Consider the following 7,634-nt stretch of genomic DNA (forward strand, 5'->3'; position numbering starts at 1 on the left):
AAAATAATCCATTTGTTGAAGCTTTCCAATCATTAGAAAGGAAAAAATAGTGTGATTTGTTGCTAAGGATGTCATGAAGAAGCACTTAGCTTAGAAAAATACTTCAATTCCTTTGTCATTGTTTGTTTGACTCATTGACATAATATACTTTATTAAGGTTTATCTAAGGCAAATTTGCAAGTCATTGGGGGTATCTTTCTCTTTCTCGCTTTTATGAGTATTTGTTTGATTCACTTTCAGATAATTATTAAGTTGGCACTTAAAAATAAAACTAAAAGTTCTTACAAAATTCAACTTCTCAGAAAATATGAGAATTTAATTACCTAACCCCTTATTTAATACAACAGTTTTTTGTAAGAGGAAATGTCGATAGTGTCAACAAAACATGTATCGTCATTCCTAAGAGAATTGTGCAAGCCAAGTAACTTTTGATGATAGAATAGTTCTCATAAGAAGCAAATAAGCACCGAGGATATACAACTGATTAAATAGTTAACAACTAACAACATAAGATAATAGGACAATCTTTAATTACCAACCAAAAATATTTAGACAGTCTTTAAAACTTGCCCAGAATAATTTTAGTCAATCAAATTCAAACTGAGAAAGTAACACATATGTTTAGATAGACTATTAGTGGTCGATCGTTCACTAGCGATGTATTGATCATCTTCCTTTGATTAAGGCCATGTTTAATTCACTTTAATTTAACGACTTTACTCCTTTATTTTTTCCAAGTGCATTGTTTTAACTATTACGGAATTTTAAAAGAAAGAGTTGAATGAATTAGTATATTGTATGAGTGAGGTTTGTTGAAAAAAAAGAGATAGTATAATTATATGAGTAATTTATTAATCCCAATAAAAATGTTCCTTTTTTTGTCCATTTAGTTCTTCACAGTTTTCACAACGTGTCTTAAAACGAATACTTGTATATCTTTATTTCCATGAACGTACAAACTATAAAAATGTATTAATCAAATATGTAATAAAATGAATCCAACACGATCACACATTACAATATTATGTCTTATACATCAATGATAATTAATTAACGGTTATATTCACTCCACCTTATTAAAAAAAGTAGTAATATTTAGGAAAAAAAAAACATTTTAATTTAGTAAAAAAAGAAAAAAAAAATATTTTAATAGGGCCTATATGAAGAGCGGAAACAATTAAAAAAAAAAGAGAGAGGATCTCTTCTATCAAAAAAAATAAAAAAAAAAAATAAAAAAACATCTCTAAAAGGAAAGTGATACTAAATTAAAAAAAATGATAAACATAGGCTTAAGGGCTATGTATAAGAAGCTAAAAAAGAAATATTAAAGATAATTAACATTTATTATACCGATTTATGCGTGATTTTGTCATAAATTCCCAATATAATTCCGTTTTAGGAAGTATATTTATTGCTTGTATATAGCACTAAAGGCTACATATATCATTACCCTTAAAAAAAATGGTTGAAAATAAAAAAAAAAAGTGATGCATTTGAAAAAATATAAAAATATAATTTATTTTAAATTATCTCAGAAAAATAAATTTAAATTTAGAAAATTTGTTGAAAACCATCTTATAAAAACCAAATTTTGTTAAAAATCATCTTATAGAATTTTTTTTGTCAAATCACACCTGTTTTAAAATTTTTTTTGTTAAATCTCATCACTTTTCGGATTTCGACTATCAATTGACATTTTCGGCGTTGATTAGCATGTGCACCTCATGTGACCTACTTAACCCCACTTTTCTGTTATTCCCCCCCTGTCCCTTCATTCATTCCCCCTTCGTCATTTACGTTTTCGTGTAATTATATAAAAGGCTTTAAAAACCAAAATATGATGAAGAGGATTGACGAAGAGGAGAATGAATGGAGAAAAGGGGGGAAAATAAAAGAAAAGTAGAGTTAAGTGAATCACGTGAGGTGCACATATTAGTCAACGCCGGAAATGTAAGTAATTAGTCGGAACACGAAGAATTGGTGGGACTTAACAAAAAAAAATTTAAAACAGATGTGCTGACAAATTTTTTTTTAAAACAGGTGTATTTTGACAAAAAAAAAAAAAAAAAAAAAAAATTATAAAATGATTTTCAACAAAATTTGATTTTTATAAGATGTTTTTTAACAAATTTTCCTTTAAATTTACTTAATAGAATTATTTGCTACCAATATTATATATTGTTTTTTTTTTATATAACAAAGTATTTTGCCACGTATATTGTAAAATACTCCGTATCTTTAATCTCGTAATAGAAAATTTATACTTCATGTCACTCCCTCACCACCTCAAGATCCTCAGCCTCATTACCGTAGTCAAATTGCTTTAGAAATTGCATTGTCATTAAATTTTCCAGTATATTTTACTCCGTAACAAATCATGCAACTCATTAAACCCCGGAGAGTTGTCTGACCAAAATGAGCGTTTATCCTAAACTCAGAAAAATTAGAATAAAATACCATCAATTTCTCATTCTTTTCGAGGTACAGTTATCCACAACTAACTTATCATCAAGGATTTTTTTGATCTATCCACCTGATTCATCAAAGTACAATCTTTGGAATGTTACAATGTTAAATCTGACCAAAGTAAAAATAAAATAATAGAACTCCTAAAGTCCTAATACTTAATATGCTCGCGTTTTCCATCCTTCAAAAAAAAATAATGCTCACGTTTTCCAGAAATTAACCAAAAAACATAGAAATATCATCCTACTTTATCAACAAAAGACATCTTCATTGATTTAAAAAATCGAAGACATCCATATAGTTTATAGGATGTTTCAATATTTGCACATGCCGAAATCTTGAAAAGAGATTTAAATATTTTCCAAGATATACTAAATGTGCAATTCTGGTTATCTTATGCATAACAGAAGAGTTCCATAAAATATAACAGTAAAAAACAAAAATCAACAAACAATTATGGAGTAGAAAGCAAAGATCAAGAACAAGCCGCAAAAATAAAAATAAAACTAAGACAATATGAAAAGGAATATACTACGAATTATTTTAATACTCAAGAGATAATTTCCTCCATTTTTGGGGATTGAGTGAGATGAAAAAGAAAAGGTTGAATTTATAGAGGGAAGAAGTGGGTGGATTAGGTTAGGAAAGAAGATCTGTTTTATTAGCTGGGCCGCACTCAAATTTCTTGCTCAATTTGGATTATTTCATTTAATTTTCTCCCTGATTTGTATGGTAATAATCATTCCATGTGCCATTTACTGCGCTGTCTACGTTTCAACGTAGGGTGGTACGTGTCTCTAAGATACGTGTCTCTGTTTTTTAGATTTTTTACTGTTTTTTTTTTTGTTTTTTTTTTTTTTTTTTTTTTTTTTTTTTTTTTTTTTTTTTAATAACTGTAATGTTTCTCATGGAATAACAATCGAATATTATTTAATCGCATCACTTTTTTTCATTTGTTACGTAATATTTGTAATATTTTGGTCTTATTCACTTTACTTTAAAAAAAAAATAATATTTAGTGAAAATAATTTCAGTTTAGTAACAATCAGTAGCTTTAAAAAAGAAATATTATAGAAAATCACTAAAAATAATTCTAGTTCATTAAAATAATTTTAGTTCAGTAAAAATAACTAATATAGCACCTGTGCGATGTACGGCTTACAAATCTTGATACTCATATTCATTTTACAAAATTTAAAAATAAAATGATTTAATGAGTAATAATGAATTTACTTATAAATATGTCTTAATCATATATTTTTAACCCTCAAAATAATGATATACAAGGTACAACTTGCAAATAACCTTTTTTTTTATTCTTAAATTGTATGGAAAGATTTGAAAAATAATTCAACTCAATGAACTAACAATCAATATCCACTTTAAGTCATATTTTTTTCCCTCATTTCTACTTGCGCCACTGGCCACCTCATTTTATAATGAGGGCAATCGTGACTGGTCACATCGTGTGGCCGGTTTACTCGAGTTACTCGGTCAGGGGTTACTTGATTTACTTCTGACCAAGTAACCCCTGACCGAGTAACTCGTAACCCCAGACCGAACCCCTCGTGTAAACCTTGACTGAGTAATCCCTAATCGAGTAATCCTTGATCGAGTAACCCCTGACTGAGTAACCCATCTACGAGTTGGGCTAGCAATCTCTAACCTGACCCGATAACCCGACCCAAAGTTACTGAGAAAAATCCGAACCCGAACAACCCGAATTCGACCCGATTTGACCAAAATTTCATATATCGTAATAATATTAAGTTTTAAACTATTTTTTATAGTTTCTAAACACAACCCGAAATCGACCCAAACCCGACCTGCTAACCCGAATTGCCACCCTTATCTCCAAGTAACCCCTAACCGAACACCTCAATTAACCCATGACCGAGTAACCCTAACCGAACCCCTCAAGTAACCCCTAAATTAAATATTGACAGAGTAACTCGAGTAACCCCTGATCGAATAACCCCTCGAGTAAAACCTGATTGAGTAACCCCTTAAGTAACCCATGACCAAGTAACTAACCCCTGATCGTACCCCTCTAGTAACCCCTGAACCCCTCAAGTAAACCCTGACCAAGTAACTCGAATAACTCATGACCGAGTAACCCTTCGAGTAACCTCTTAATTAACCCATGATCGAGTATTTAACTAACCCCTGACCGAACCCCTCAAGTAACTTCTAACCGAACCCTTAAGTAACTCTTGACCAAGTAACTCGAGTAACCCCTGTTACACAATGTGGCCAGCCACATATAAAAATTTGCCTTTTAATTGGCTATCTCTATCCTCTAACTTAATACGAAGTATATTTTTGGAAAAGTTTACCATTATAATAAAAATATGATCATTATATATTGTATTTCGTATATCACAAATAATTTCGTATTCCTTTTCTCCTCAATGGCCTCTAAAAACACTTAAAGTTTGAAGTTTTTTTTTTCTAAAATTTTAACCTCGGAATGATGATTAGGCTTGTCAATTGTTTGATTATCTGGTTTTTTTTTTCAAATTATATGTAATCATTTAATATTTTTATTGCATATATATAATAGTAAAGAAAAAAATAAAATACACAAGCATATGAGAGAAGAAAAAAAAAAATTGAATATCATTCTTACATAGGCGTATACAAAATCTACAACATATTTTCTGTGCGACTGGTCACGCTGTTTGACCTCTTGTAAAAAAGGGGAGTATTTAACCCTTATGACACTCACAAACTAACCCCTATCATATTGATATAGTAACTTTTAAGCCCTGTTCACTTCACCTTATGTTTGCTAAACTAAAATTATTTTATTGAATTGAAATTATTTTTGTTGATAATTTTTTTTTATTGTTTCTGTATTATATTTCTTCTTTAAAGTAATTGTTTTTACTAAACTGAAATTAAATATACCAAATTGAGCTTATTTATACTAAATTGAAATTATTTTTACCAAATATTATATCTTTAAGGTGTACTGAACAGAGTCTTATTATACCTATTTAGTAACCCTTAAATAACAAAGTACAACACTGACAAAGTAACAACTATAACACTAAATGGGTAACCCCTATAACACTAATTGAGTAACCCTATGATGGTTGGCTACACACATATAAAATTAATACCAAAATCTATAAATGAAAATTATACTTTTTCTTATAGGGTGGTACATATACACTTACATGCCTCATAAATACTTTGTTTATATGCATTTATTTATTTCTATTATGTAAATTCATATATGATAGATAAATAAAATCATTCTTATGCACACTTGGTACAAATATAATTTATAAAATTTTCTAGCTTCATAGAATGATCAAGAATTCGTATAATTTGTGGCTATTTATATTCTAGTACTCCGTATTAACTATCATTGTAGGAAAAAATATCACTTGTCAATCTTTTACCAAAATGTAAGAGATTTTTAATACATAAATTTAATATATAGAGTGGTAAAATATAGGATAAATATATCTTTTCTATAAATTATATGTATCACTCCATATCTTTTATGAGGGACATCTTGATATTGGCTTGAATTTTGTCACCCTATAATATGAAATCAATACAGGTAATTGGTAAGTATATAGAAGTTACAAAAAGGAAGTTGTTGATGCTAATAAGATATAATCAATATAAAACTTTACTACATGAATTTACATTTTCATCAACCAAAACTAACTCAATTGATTTAGTTATGTTTGGTTTGTAGTAATCGGGTTTACGCCATAGTCTTACAATCCTAACCCTAATTTTCCAACTCTCTTTTAGTGGGGTAATATCTTTTATCATAGTGAATGCCATTGTTAATATAGATATTAAACACAAATACTACATATTGTAAATTATGTGCATATATATAATGGTATTTGAACATTAATTATGTTAAACGTCATATATGGTAATTTTTTTAATTATATCTTCAGAAAATATATACTATACTTACAATATATTTTTACGTATTCTTAGCTTATTAGCATATTTTAAATATAATTATCTTATAATTAGCCTAAACTTAAGGAAACTGATTATAGCTAATATTATGCACAAAAATATTTACTTAGCTTATTAGCATATTACGTATTCATACTCGTAGTTTGTTATAGAGGAAGTCTTTATCAAGTGGGCCAATTAGCCTTCCTCAAAATATTAATTAGTCACGCATGAAGCACACTCATTTTTTTATGTAAATTTTTTTTCAAACTATAATCGAATAAAGAAAGTGTATTTAAAAAATGTTACTTTCTTCCAACACTATATTTAACGCTTAATTTATATTCTAAAGAATGAAAAGTTCATTTTAGATTGACAAAATTTTGAATAAGAAAAATATTTTTGAATACCATAATATATTCATGTGAATATAAGATAATTATATGATGTATTTATTTATATCGCTTAGTTTGTTTAGGAAACTGATTATAGCTAATATTATGCACAAAAATATTTACTTAACAAAACTAAGCGACATACATAAATATGGAATATAATTATCTTATATTTTAATAGAGAAAATATATTTTCAAATATTTATATATTGAGTTTCTAAAAATATATATATAAAAATAAAAAATTAAAAAAAACTAAAACAGGGACACGTGGCGACCATGGAGCTAGTGTACCCTATTTTAGTATACTATATAAATATAAATTGGGATTTTTCATATGATACCACTAAACTTTTGGCTTATCCATATGGTAGCCACATTTTTTTTTTCTTCCACACGGTACCACCTAAGATTATATTTAATTAAAACAGTGACACTCCGTTAATTATTCCGTTAATTACATTGCTTCACCTTCCCCATCTCCTACAAACAATGTCGTTTTCGACACCGGTTCACCATCCCCTCGGCGGAAAACTCATCGGATACTCTCTCATCGCTAGAAACATCTTGAGTGGTACAATCAAGAGTACTTTATACGGGGTAATTAACAGCAAGACCGTGTCAAGCAACTATCAAACAAAACTGTGTCATTTTCTTTCTCCTCTATCACTCCAATAATATTTTAACATCCTCTATCTCTTTCCTCTTAACCAACAGGAGCAAATCAAAATATCAAGCATACTCCGGAGATCTCGTGGGAAAACTCAACGGAAAAACCGTGTCATTTTCCGATTTGATGCCTTTTATTGTTTTTTGGCTTTATTGATTCTTGTAATT

Source organism: Chenopodium album, chromosome 15, assembly GCF_948465745.1.
Source record: "Chenopodium album chromosome 15, dcCheAlbu1.1, whole genome shotgun sequence".
Lineage (NCBI taxonomy): Eukaryota > Viridiplantae > Streptophyta > Magnoliopsida > Caryophyllales > Amaranthaceae > Chenopodium > Chenopodium album.